This window comes from Helianthus annuus, chromosome 11 (assembly GCF_002127325.2).
Source record: "Helianthus annuus cultivar XRQ/B chromosome 11, HanXRQr2.0-SUNRISE, whole genome shotgun sequence".
NCBI classification, from domain to species: domain Eukaryota; kingdom Viridiplantae; phylum Streptophyta; class Magnoliopsida; order Asterales; family Asteraceae; genus Helianthus; species Helianthus annuus.
In genome coordinates this window covers 66,087,574-66,099,558 of record NC_035443.2, presented here as the reverse complement: position 1 = coordinate 66,099,558, position 11,985 = coordinate 66,087,574, and positions in this window count along the sequence as shown.

The following is an 11,985-nucleotide window of genomic DNA, read 5'->3' as shown; positions in this document are numbered from 1 at the left end:
GGATGATCCTTCGAGCTCGAAAGTTATCTTTCGACGGTCTGACACAAGTACAAAAGTACTGATGGGTTGGTGAGAAAAGTGACAGGTTGGTGTACCAACTTTCGGCAGAAAGGTATGTGCAGACACGACTTTTCACCAACTTTCAAAAGGTTACCCAAAATGGACACCCTTATCCAGAAAATCCGGTCACCTGAACACACCGGAAATATTGCCGGAAAAATCAAAGTTACTTAAAAACAAGTTTTCAAGTTACCCAACCCAACCTTGAACACTCCCGAAGGTTTAGAACGCGTTTTTATGCAGAAAACTACCAAAAACGGGTGCTAAACCAAGTGTCCAAACACACCAAAGAACTTGAACAAACCGGTTTTAAACAAGGTAAAGAGCCAAGCTCTGATACCACTTGTAGGTCCCTTTTCGCGGAGGATTACGAACCTAAACCTTGTTATACTAACCCACTAGCAAGTGCGGAATCCAAGCTAGTAGGCAAACCGGGATGAAGCAAGTAGAGAAAACAAACACACAAGAATTCACCGATTAACACCACTGTATTAATACGTATGAAGGTTCCGGTTACAAGCACAATGTTTACAAATCTAACTTGCAAACTCTCACTATGTGTGTGTGTGTTTCGGACAGAATGCTCTCTGCTCTCTATCTCTTGTCTGTGTGCATCTCAATGAAACACAACACACTGCATGGGTATTTATACCCAGCCCAAGATGTCTGGTCCGAAGGATCCGATAGATGGTCCGAAGGATCATCTATCGAGTACACTTCATTCGAAAGATAAGCATTGACCTCGAAGGATGATCCTTCGAGATCTAACATTCGAAGCATATCTTTCGAGCACCTCGAAGGATCAACAGTATCCTTCGAGGCTATCCTTCGATACAGACAAACATCTTTCAATATTTACCAACTGTTTGGCCAAGTCAAACTAGGAGGATAGTTGACTTGGTCAAACTTACAAGTCTAACTTGGACATCGTTTACATATAGACCGAATACAGACAAAGTACAGACACAAGTGCACCAACAATGTTGCCGCTTTTGATCGATTCTTAATCCATAAATATGCCACCGACTTTATTTCATCAAGAGCTCTCGTGAGATTTGGGACCGCTTGCCTGAATACTATATCATTCCTCAACTTCCATATACACCAAAAGGCCACCAGGACTATAGCATGAATAACTTTCCTTCTCCGCAAGCCCGAGCTGGATCCATGTAGTGTGAGAAGGTCCTTAATACCAAACGCAATAATCGGTTGTAATCTACACCAACCCGCCAAGTTCTGCCACACCATTTGTGCAAAGTGGCACCATACAAAAATGTGATCACACGACTCACCATACTCGCCACAAAAAACACACATTTGATTCGGAACTGGGACATTTCTCCTTGCCAACGCACACTTAGTAGGGAGCCTTTCGATTTCTGCACGCTAAGCTACTATGCTAACCTTCTTTGGGACCCGGTTGTTCCATTCAAAGGCACTTCCGGGGCTGCCACGTCCGGCCGAACATAACAACTTTCTAATGCAAGCAACAGAAAAAGAACCATCTGCTTCGTATCGCCATCTCCAGCTATCAGCGGCTGCAGACAAGGAGTAGTTGCTCAACAGTGACGTCAATTGCTGTAGTTGATCGGCTGCATCTGGGCCGAGATCTGGCCGAGACCAGGCCGAGACCAGGCCCAGCACCAAACTGGGCTGCCTACGCTACTGGACCAACGATCAGAGACCAGACAGTCTTTAAACCTCTCCTCTTTGAATAGGGCCGGGAACTTGAGAAAAAGAGGTTCCGGGTCAATCCAACTATCTAACCAAAATTCCGTATTTTTTCCATTACCCACCACTGCTGAAAATGCATTTTTTAGATCAATGTCGACTTCTAATAGGGGCTGCCAAGTGTAATAAATTTATATTTTTAACAATACTTGTAGGTCCACTAGCGGAGGATCTAGTAACCTTATCTTTTTTATCGAACAAACTCGGTTATGCGGAATCCAACCAGTAAGTTAAACCGAGCAAAGAACATGAATACACACAAAATTCAACATTTTAAAGCTCAATGTATTACTTTCCATAAGTTTGATACAAGAAGATAAAGCTACAAAATGCTCTCAAACTCTCTGTGTTCTCGCTGGTGTGCTCTGTCTGTGTGTTCTCCATTCTGTGTCCTGCAAGCTACCTTTTATAACCAACCTTATCCACAGGTCTGACGAAGAATGGAAACGGACTCACAAACATTCAACAGGCCACGAAGAGTGGAGTCTTCGTGGCTTGATTCTTCGTAGCACATAAATGGACGAACCCTTAGTCTTCGACATCATATTCGACGAACGGTGGAGTCTTCGTCCAACATTATTAAGTCTTCGTCGCTACATAAGCACATCGAATCTTCGTCGCTTGGTCAGTCTTCGTCCAAGTGTAGTGTCCGTCGCATGTATGGACGAACCTTGAGGGTTCGTCATTTGGAATGTTCGTCGCAAAGAGTTGGACGAAAACTTGAGTCTTCACCATGCAAGGGTGTTCATTGATATGTAGTCTTCGTGACACACCTTGGAGTGTTCGTCCATGGAGAACCTTCAGCCTTCGTCATCTGCCATAAGTCTTCGTCAAAGGAGTAGTGATAGAGAAACAATTAAGATCTTCAAAAAAAGAACCATGCATTCACGTATCTATGCATTCAAATGTCATCACATGACATCATCATGACACCATCATGGTGATGTGGCATCCTATGACGGTTCGCGGCTCTTCGTGCTTCGTGTGTCGATCTCTGGGGCGCACGACAGAGGAATGTCGCAACATTGGTCTTGAGCCGAACCGAACCGAGTCGAACCCAACCGATCCCAACCGAACCGAGTCGCGTCCACATAATATGCATCAACAAACTCCCCCTTGGACGCTGCTCGTGAGGTTGATTCTTCACGTTGTCGGATATTCAAATGTTGCTCGTGAATCTTTTGATCTTCAATACTTCAGATCCTTTTGGTGTTGGTGAGTGGTCAGCAGCATCTCGATCATCTTGATCCTTTGATTGCATTCATGTCGTGTCTTCATTCCAAGCTTGTCATTGAACACGTTCTCTTCGCCTTTAGCTGATTTGAGTGTCGCATCTGCACATACAAGAAAGCTAAATGCGTAATGAGAACAACTGCTTGGAATATAATCAGCATATACAAATGACACACATATGACCAACTCTCAATCAAACACCTACCAACAACAGTTTGAAAGTTATAAAAATTTGAACAATTTTAGATTTTAACTTTCACTTTTTAATTTTGACCGTTTATGAAGATGCAGTTGTTTTAGGTTTCAATCAGGTTTCAGGTGGAAAAGACTCGAGATCCAACATCGGGCAATCAAAAATAAGATAGAAATAAAATCTTTTTGGCTTTTATAAAGTTTATATTAAAACACGCCTAAAATCCTTTTGGTATTTTTGAATATTTCAAATTTAAAGACGGAAAGCAGTAAATAAATATATACAAAGATGCAGAAACTGAAAGCATTAAATGAATATTTACAGACATCCTTTTTGCGAGTTTCGAGGGTAAGAGAATCATATCAGTGTACGGTCACATCAAAACACTCTTGTTGTTCAATTAGTTAACATTAAGAAAGCATCTTATAACGATTATAGGTATTGTTGTCCACCTAAACTCAACTTATCAGATTTAATCGTGATTAGGGAATACGCTAAGGTATGATTTAAACTTACCGACCGGTGTTCATCCACACACGACACATTCCCGTATCATGGTATGCACGAGGATTCATCTTACTTGGGAGTATACCATTTATCATCTGTTTTCAACGTATATGATGTGAGATACTCACTTATTTTGGATGAATACAAGCCCTATGTGATGAAATCACTTATTAATGAGGAACTTGATATTCGATGCATGTAGGGAACAAGAGCAAGTCCGTGAACTGGTTAGTACCATCGTACCGGCAAAGAGATGAACTTGACTCCCAGATAAACTGTGATATTTTATCACTTACTGATTGGGACATGTGATTGTTTATCACTTATTGAGGTCGTATGCATCATGTATTATATACATGTTTGAATGATATTTTACACGTATGTATGGTATAATGGAAGATCTAGACTTGCGTCTCCGTTGTTTTCGGTAAAAGAAACAACCATGATACCCAAATGATAAACAGCATAAAGACCACGTATCTCAGAACCTCGGCAAACTATCAAACAGAATTTTGGTACCAAGACTATATGCCATTGAGCTGTTCCCACACAGTCTTCAGTCGATTTAGGTTTATAACACCCTGCACACTTTAAAATGATTGTGAACCTACCGATACATCTTATATAGAGCTGCTTATCATTTTTCATTTTAGGTTTAAAAGAGGTTTCGACAGACCACTGATGTACTATCATTTTCTCTTTTTCTCGCCAGGAAACTGATTTTTGTTTTTCTATTGTTTTTGTGTTATTGAAATTTTTCGATGTTTTTGTATTTTTAAAATTTTTCAATGTTTTTGTATTTTTCGTTTTTACTCCCCCTAAAATGCAAAAAGTACGAGAAATTAAGAAAACACAAATTAATATTTACAAAAATGATTTTCCGATGTTGGTTTTACTCTGGCTTGACCTTAATGCCGTTTACCATTAGTAAATAGTCAAATCGTGATTTGTCAAATGCTTTGGTAAAAAGGTTGGCACGTTAGTCATTGGTGGGGACCTTAACAACATCGATAAGTCTTTTATCAAAACAATCATGTATGAAGTGATATTTGATTTCGATGTGTTTGGTCTTTGAATGCTGCACAGGATTTCTAGTGATCTGTAAGGCAGCAGAATTATCAACGAAAATAGGAGTAAATAGGAATTCAAAACCGTAGTGGCACATTTTTTTGTTGAATCCACAGGAATTGGGATCAACAACTTGAGGCAGCAATGTATTTAGCTTCACAGGTTGATGTAGCAACACAAGTCTGCTTCTTGCACTGCCATGTGACTAGGCGATTTCCTAAAAACTGACATCCAGCCGTTGTGGATTTGCCGTCGATTTTGCAGCCACCAAAATCGGAATCAATGAACGTGATCAAGTCGAAGCTATCATCCCTAGGGTACCAGAGACCGGTGTCTGGGCAACCCTTCAAATAGCGGAAAATCCTTTTTACAACTGCTAGATGTGAGGCCTTCGGGTTCGCTTGATATCGGACGAGCAGACACGTAGGATACCTTATGTCGGGCCTCGAGGCTGTGAGATACATAAGAGATCCGATCATTGCACGATAAAATGAAGAGTTAACGCTTTCACCCTTCAAGTCCGGAGTAATCCAGTGATTCTGCTGAAGTGGGGTACCAATGGGCGTCGCTTCGGACATCTGGAACCGGCTCAAGATGTCACCGACATATTTAGTCTGATATATGAATATCCCAGACTCCATTTGTTGAACTTGTAGGCCCAAAAAGAAGTTCATTTCCCCATGGCGCTCATCTTCGATTTCTCTTGCATAACACGCTCGAAGTCCCTACACAAAACATCGTTAGTTAGTTGAACCAAGAATAATATCATCTACGTATAACTGAACCAACAGAAGATCTCCATCTTTTTCTTTGATGAAGAGAGTGCAATCGATAAGACCCCGGCGAAAACCATTCTCCAGCAGATAGTTAGATAAGGTTGCATACCAAGCTCTCGGTGGTTGATGTAATCCGTAGAGAGCTTTGTTGAGCAACCAAACCCGATCGGGATGAATAGGATCTTCAAAATCCTGAGGCTGTTCGACATACACCTCTTCTTCAACCACACCATGTAAGAATGCACTTTTCACGTCCATCTTGTACACCTTGAATCCTTTGTAGGAAACATAGGCTAGAAAAATCCGAATAGCTTCAAGACATGCAACTTGTGACAACTCTGCTCTGGAAACGATGTACAATGTAAAACAATATCAATTATCAATAAAACGATGTGTTTTGGTGTTATTATATGTGTATTTGTGTTTGATGATTTTACGATTTGTTTCTAGTTCGATTTCAAGCTTTAAATCGCTTTCTGGAAAGTTATACGCAAACTGATGCGTGAAGGTAATCAGTATAACGCGACAAACACTCCGGAATAGTGACATAAGCTTAACGAACTCAACGGGACCTTCTCCCTCAAATCAGACAAACAAAGAAGGGAATCCGTTGAGTTCTTACGCTTTCATGTATACAACTCAATTCATCCGATTACTACAGGGATGAACCCAATCCGGAATATGAACCATAAAAGAAAACGCCTACTAAACCGATCACAAGAATACCAGCTACAGTACCTATTATCCAAAGAGGAATTCTTCCAGTAGTATCGGCCATTTACGCCACTTCCCTCCACATTTCATCAAGTGGTCATGCTAGAGACATAAACAGTCATGGATAATTATGAGATGAGATCCTTCCGAATGGGCTAAGAGAGATAATACCTAGAATGATTAGTCTATTATTTTAGTTCTCTCTCGTTTTCTTAATTGAAGAAATAATTGGAAAATAAAACGGCAAGTACAAAAATGAGTAATAACCCCCAGTAGAGGCTGGTACGATTCAATTCAACATTTTGTTCGTTTGGGTTTGATTGTGTCGTAGCTCTATAATTCGGATTTGGTTTATCGTTGTATGAACTGCATTGCTGATATTGACCCCAAAAAAGAAACGGTAGGTACAGCTAGGCCGTGAACAGCCAACCATCGCACTGTAAAAATTGGATAGGTTCGATCTATGGTCATTGAGGCCTCCTAAAAAGATCTACTAAATTCATCGAGTTGTTCCAAAGAATCAAAACGGCCGGTGATTAATGGAATTCCTTGTCGGTTCTCTGTGAAATACTCGTTTGGCCGAGGGCTTCCAAACACATCGTAAGCTAACATACCTTAAATAACCTTTAAATAACTTAGAAATAAGTTTTGGAGGGTTTGGTGTGTCGAAAACAAGTCTATTCGATCGCAGGGACTATTTGTGTCAAACTGCGAAAGTATGCCGATTCGTACTATAACAAACATTCCGGAACTTGATCATAAGTTAAACCTACCCTAAATATCCTTTACATAGCTTAGAAATAGTCTTTGAGGGGTTTGGTATGCGAAAATAAACTTATTGTTCAATAGGGACTAAAAGGGTCAAAAAGTGCATAAGTTTGCATTTAGGCGCATATCTTATGTTCTGAACCCAGATATCCAAAAATTTTTGTAATCATTAAAATATTTTATCTTAAGTGATTGGAATGCAAAAATGCCATTCGTCGCGTAATTGGGATCGTTTTCGCGTCCGTTCGAGTTTTTGTCGTAATTAACCGAATAACGAGACCGTACGACCAAACGAACCGACATCCGAGATGTTTTCATGCATATTTCATGTTCTCTATGTTTTAACATCCTTATGGAGCTTGAATATAGGTTTGACGGGTGTTAGAAGTGCCAAAACGCGTCGAAAATCAAGTTTGGGGTCACAAGGGCCTGTTCTGCCACTTTATGAAACTTACTGCCAGCAAGCCAGGTCCTTACGGACCGTATGGAGTTGCTTATGGTCCGTAAGCTAAGAACATATCAGCAGAATTGTAGAAACATTGAATCTGGGCTTTACCACCTGTTCTAATGGTTTTTAACCCCTGATTTTTGATGCTATGGACTTGTTTTGAGTACCCCTTGTATTGTAAAACCATGTCCACATACGTAGGGCCAAGATTGATCCTTCTAAACAGATGGAATGATCTCATTCATCCTAACTTCCAATAAATAGCAATGGATTCTCATTTGGTTCTTCACACTTGATCTCAAATCTGCTCTAAGTTGGAGTATTCATACTTCATACCTGAGTAATTTGAATCAAATCTTCATTACTTGGACCTTTTGTAAGCTTCTTTCATGCTTTTTATGTATTTCAAGCATGAAAGTCAAAGAGTGTTTGACTTTCTGCTTTGACCAGGTTATGGTCAACACAAAGTTCGTTTGAACTTTGCAACGTGAGTGTAATCATGATGGTTATGGTCCTTTGTGACTATACCTACTGATTACCACGTTGATTAGTCGAAGTGACAACGAGTCAAAGTTTCGGTCAAAATGCCATCTATGCGCATTTTGAGATGAAACTATCTTCGGGTATCAAAACACTTTGTTTTGATATCAAAACCTGTTTTCAAACTTAGTTAAACATGTTAACATGTTTAGCTCGTCACTTTTAGTCTAGTGCTTGTGTAGGGTCGTAAGATAAGCGGTCTTAACAACCGTTTGGTCGTTCATTATGATCCAACCAAGCATGTATTGTGACCATAGTTGTATAGGGAATAACCTTCCGAGGTTATACCTTATGGTCACTTAGTTTAATTAGTTGTATGATAGGTAGTTTACATGCCTTAGGAAATGACCAAAATGCCCTTTTTACACATAATTTGACTTTAAGCATATGTAACTTAATTTTTGTCACTTAAACTAATTATGCAATATATTTAAACATGTTAGGGCATATAATACTTGTCATAGGACTAGTTAGGCATCTCGAACGCGCTTTTGCATGAACGACGCGTTAAAGTAGCGTAAGCTACCTTAATGGGTCGTAACGGGTCATAAGCACTTAGGATAGGTTCCGATTTAGAATGTAGGCTTTGTTAAACCATATCACATGAGTTTTGGCCAAGCCGACCAGTATTAGGTTATTGTACCATAGGATCTGACAAATCCCGTTATCGGACTGCACCCATGGTTATGTGGATAACGACTGAACCTGTTAATTGTTAACTTACCCTTTGGTGGTTTGTTAATACGAGTTGAACGATGGACGAGTCACGAAGGTTTGAATGTATTCCACGAGACGACCAAAAGTAGTTTTCACAATTAAAACGAGAATGATTTGAACGATTTTGAATGATTTAACGATATTGAATCATTGAACGATTGAAATGAGTGAATGAATTAAACGATTTGAATGAGTTAAACGAATTGAACGAACAATTGGTTTTTGGTTAGTGTTTAAATAACGGGATGGGTTTAATATGATAAAGGCATGGTAGATACGCCGCTAGTACTTCTTATATATAAGTGCTTTTATCATATTACATACCGTGGCGTTATTTAGTTCACTTGGGCGAACGATTTTAAAACGAGGCACACAACGATGTTTACTAAACGATATAAACCATACGAGTTTTATTACGAGAACGATTTACGATTGGGTTTACATAAAAAAAATGTTTTGAGTTAAGATTCATGGCATCGAGGTTTCTTAAACTATAACCAATTTATTTTAAGTTGGTTATTCATTTTACAATACAAATGTTTTACAAAACAAGGTTTTCTAATATCGATTAACGAAGTTGTACGAGTTATTTCAACATGTAAACGAGCAATGAATCTGATACTCTCACATAACCTATGTGCTCGCCGGCAATTCTTTGCAGACTTTATTTTTACATATGTTTCAGGTGGTGTTGAATGATGTTGATTGCTAGGATGCATGCTCACTTAGGACTGGACGAGGCCTTAGTGACTAAATAACAAATGATAGACGATGTGGTTGTGATTTAACTTAATTTCAAGACAATGTTTAATGTTAATATTTTAATAAAACGAAACTTTTGAATCCATAGTTGTGGAACAATAATTCTGTCGTTCCACTCCCCGACATTTCCGCCATGGTTTCTGTGACATCTGTGCTTGTAATCATTGTAAACAGTTCAGTTATCAATGAAAAAAAGTTATTTGATCCCTATGTTTGTTTGTTTATGTTTGAAGTTTTTCATGTTTTGACTTTTATTCGATTTCAAACTCTATATCGCTTTCTGGAGAATTATACGCAAACTGGTGCGAAAACGTAGTCAGTTAAAAGCGACAAATACTCCGGAACACCAATTTATGCTTAACATACCTTAAATAACCTTTACATAACTTAGAAATAAGTTTTGAAGGCTTTGGTATGGCAAAATCCAGTTAATTCGCTTACAGGGACTAAAATTGACAAACTGCGAAAGTATGCCGATTTGAACTGTAACAAACATTCCGGAACATGATCATAAGTTAAACACACCTTAAATATCCTTTACATAGCTTAGAAATAGGCTTTGAGGGGTTCGGTGTGCTAAAATAAACTTTATGCTCATTCAAGGACTAAAAGCGTCAAAAAATGCATAAGTTTGCATTTTCGCGCATAACTTACGTTCTGAATACATCCGGACATCCAAAAATTTATGTAAGCATTAAAATATTATGTTTTAGTGTTTGGCTTGTCAAAAATCCATTCATCGCGCAATTTGGACCGTTTTTGCGTCCATTACGACTTCCGTCGTAATTAACCGAACAACGCAATCGTACGGCCAAACGAACCGACATCCGGCATATTTTTGAGCATGTTTCAAGTTCCCTATACTTTAACTTCATTTTAGAGCTTAAAAATGGGTTTGACGGGTTTTAGAAGTGCCAAAACACGTCCATACGCGCACAGGGACCAAATCTGCCAAAATGAAAACATAGCTGGTCTGCAGGTCCCTTACGGACCGTATGGGGTTGCTTACGGTCCGTAAGCCCCTCCCAGATCAGCAGAAATGTTTTCCAGCTATTCCCAGCTGTTACACACTTATGCACATGGTTTCTCCTAAACTATGGGCTGGTTTTGGGTGCCAATGGTTTTGTAAATCAGTGGGAACGAGGTGTACGGCTCAGATTTAACGCTTGGGGAACAAGAAACGATCTTAACGGTTCCATGTTTCCTATAAATACCCAACCCCAATTTCATTCTTTTCCCACTTGATTCTGAGATTTTCTCTAAGTTGGAGTTATAAACACTTCATACCTGAGAAATACTCGGAAATCAATCTTGCGGGGACCTTCTGTAAGTATTCTTTCGCGTTTTTCGTTCGTTTTAGCGTTAAAGTCAAACTGCGTTTGACTTTCTGCATTGACCAGTTTATGGTCAACGCGAAGTTCGTTTGAACTTCATAACGTGAGCGTAATCACGGTGGTTATAGTCCCTAGTGACTATACCTACTAATTACCACGTTATCTAGGCTTAGTGACGAGTCGTAGTTTGGTCCAAAATGCGTTTTCTCACGTATTTTGTAACCAAACTACTATAGGGTATTAAAACCGTTTGTTTTAATACCAAACCTGTTTTCTAACATTACTAAACATGTTCTAGCATGTTTAGCTCGTCGCTTTTAGATTTGTGCTTGTTTAGGGTCGTAAAGGTAAGCGATCTAATCAATCGCTTATGCTTACGAACCCGACCCATTTGGTCGATCATTAGGATCCGACCAAAACATTTTAGGTGACCATAGTTGTATAGGGAATAACCTTCCGAGGTTATACCTTATGGTCACGACGTTTAAGTAGTTGTATGATAAGTAATTCTTATGCCTTAGGTAAATTACCAAAATACCCTCTTTGCGCCAAAATTCATTTTAAGCCTATGTAACATAAATTTTGACATCTAAACTGATTTAGCAACAATATTAAGCATTCCGAACGCGTTTTACGCGATCGACGCGTTAAAGTGGCGTAAGCTACCTAAACGGGTCGTAACGGGTCAAAAGCACTTAGAAAAAGTTTCGTTTTAGTATGTAGGCTTTGTCAAACCATATTACATAAGTTCCCATACTTATTTGGTTTACGAACCCTCGTACTACCCGATCCTCCGATAGGTCCGTTTATTAATGTAGATACCTATATAGGTGCCGTTTGATTCCGTGATCTTCTAGCATTGCTTGGTGGTTATCCTACGACTTCTAAACAATCTCAAGTGAGTACATAGACCCCTCTTTTACTGTTTTTCAACGTTTTGGGGTGAAACACATGTGCCTACTTGTTACTTTCGTGCTTTCTTGTTTTCACATCATATGCTTGCTATGTTCTTGAGTACACTATTAGTACATGATTTCATTATGTTTTGCTATGTATGTTTACTTAGCATGCTAGCACATTGATTTACATTACATTGCTTTGCTACATATGTTTACTTGGCATATTAGCACATTG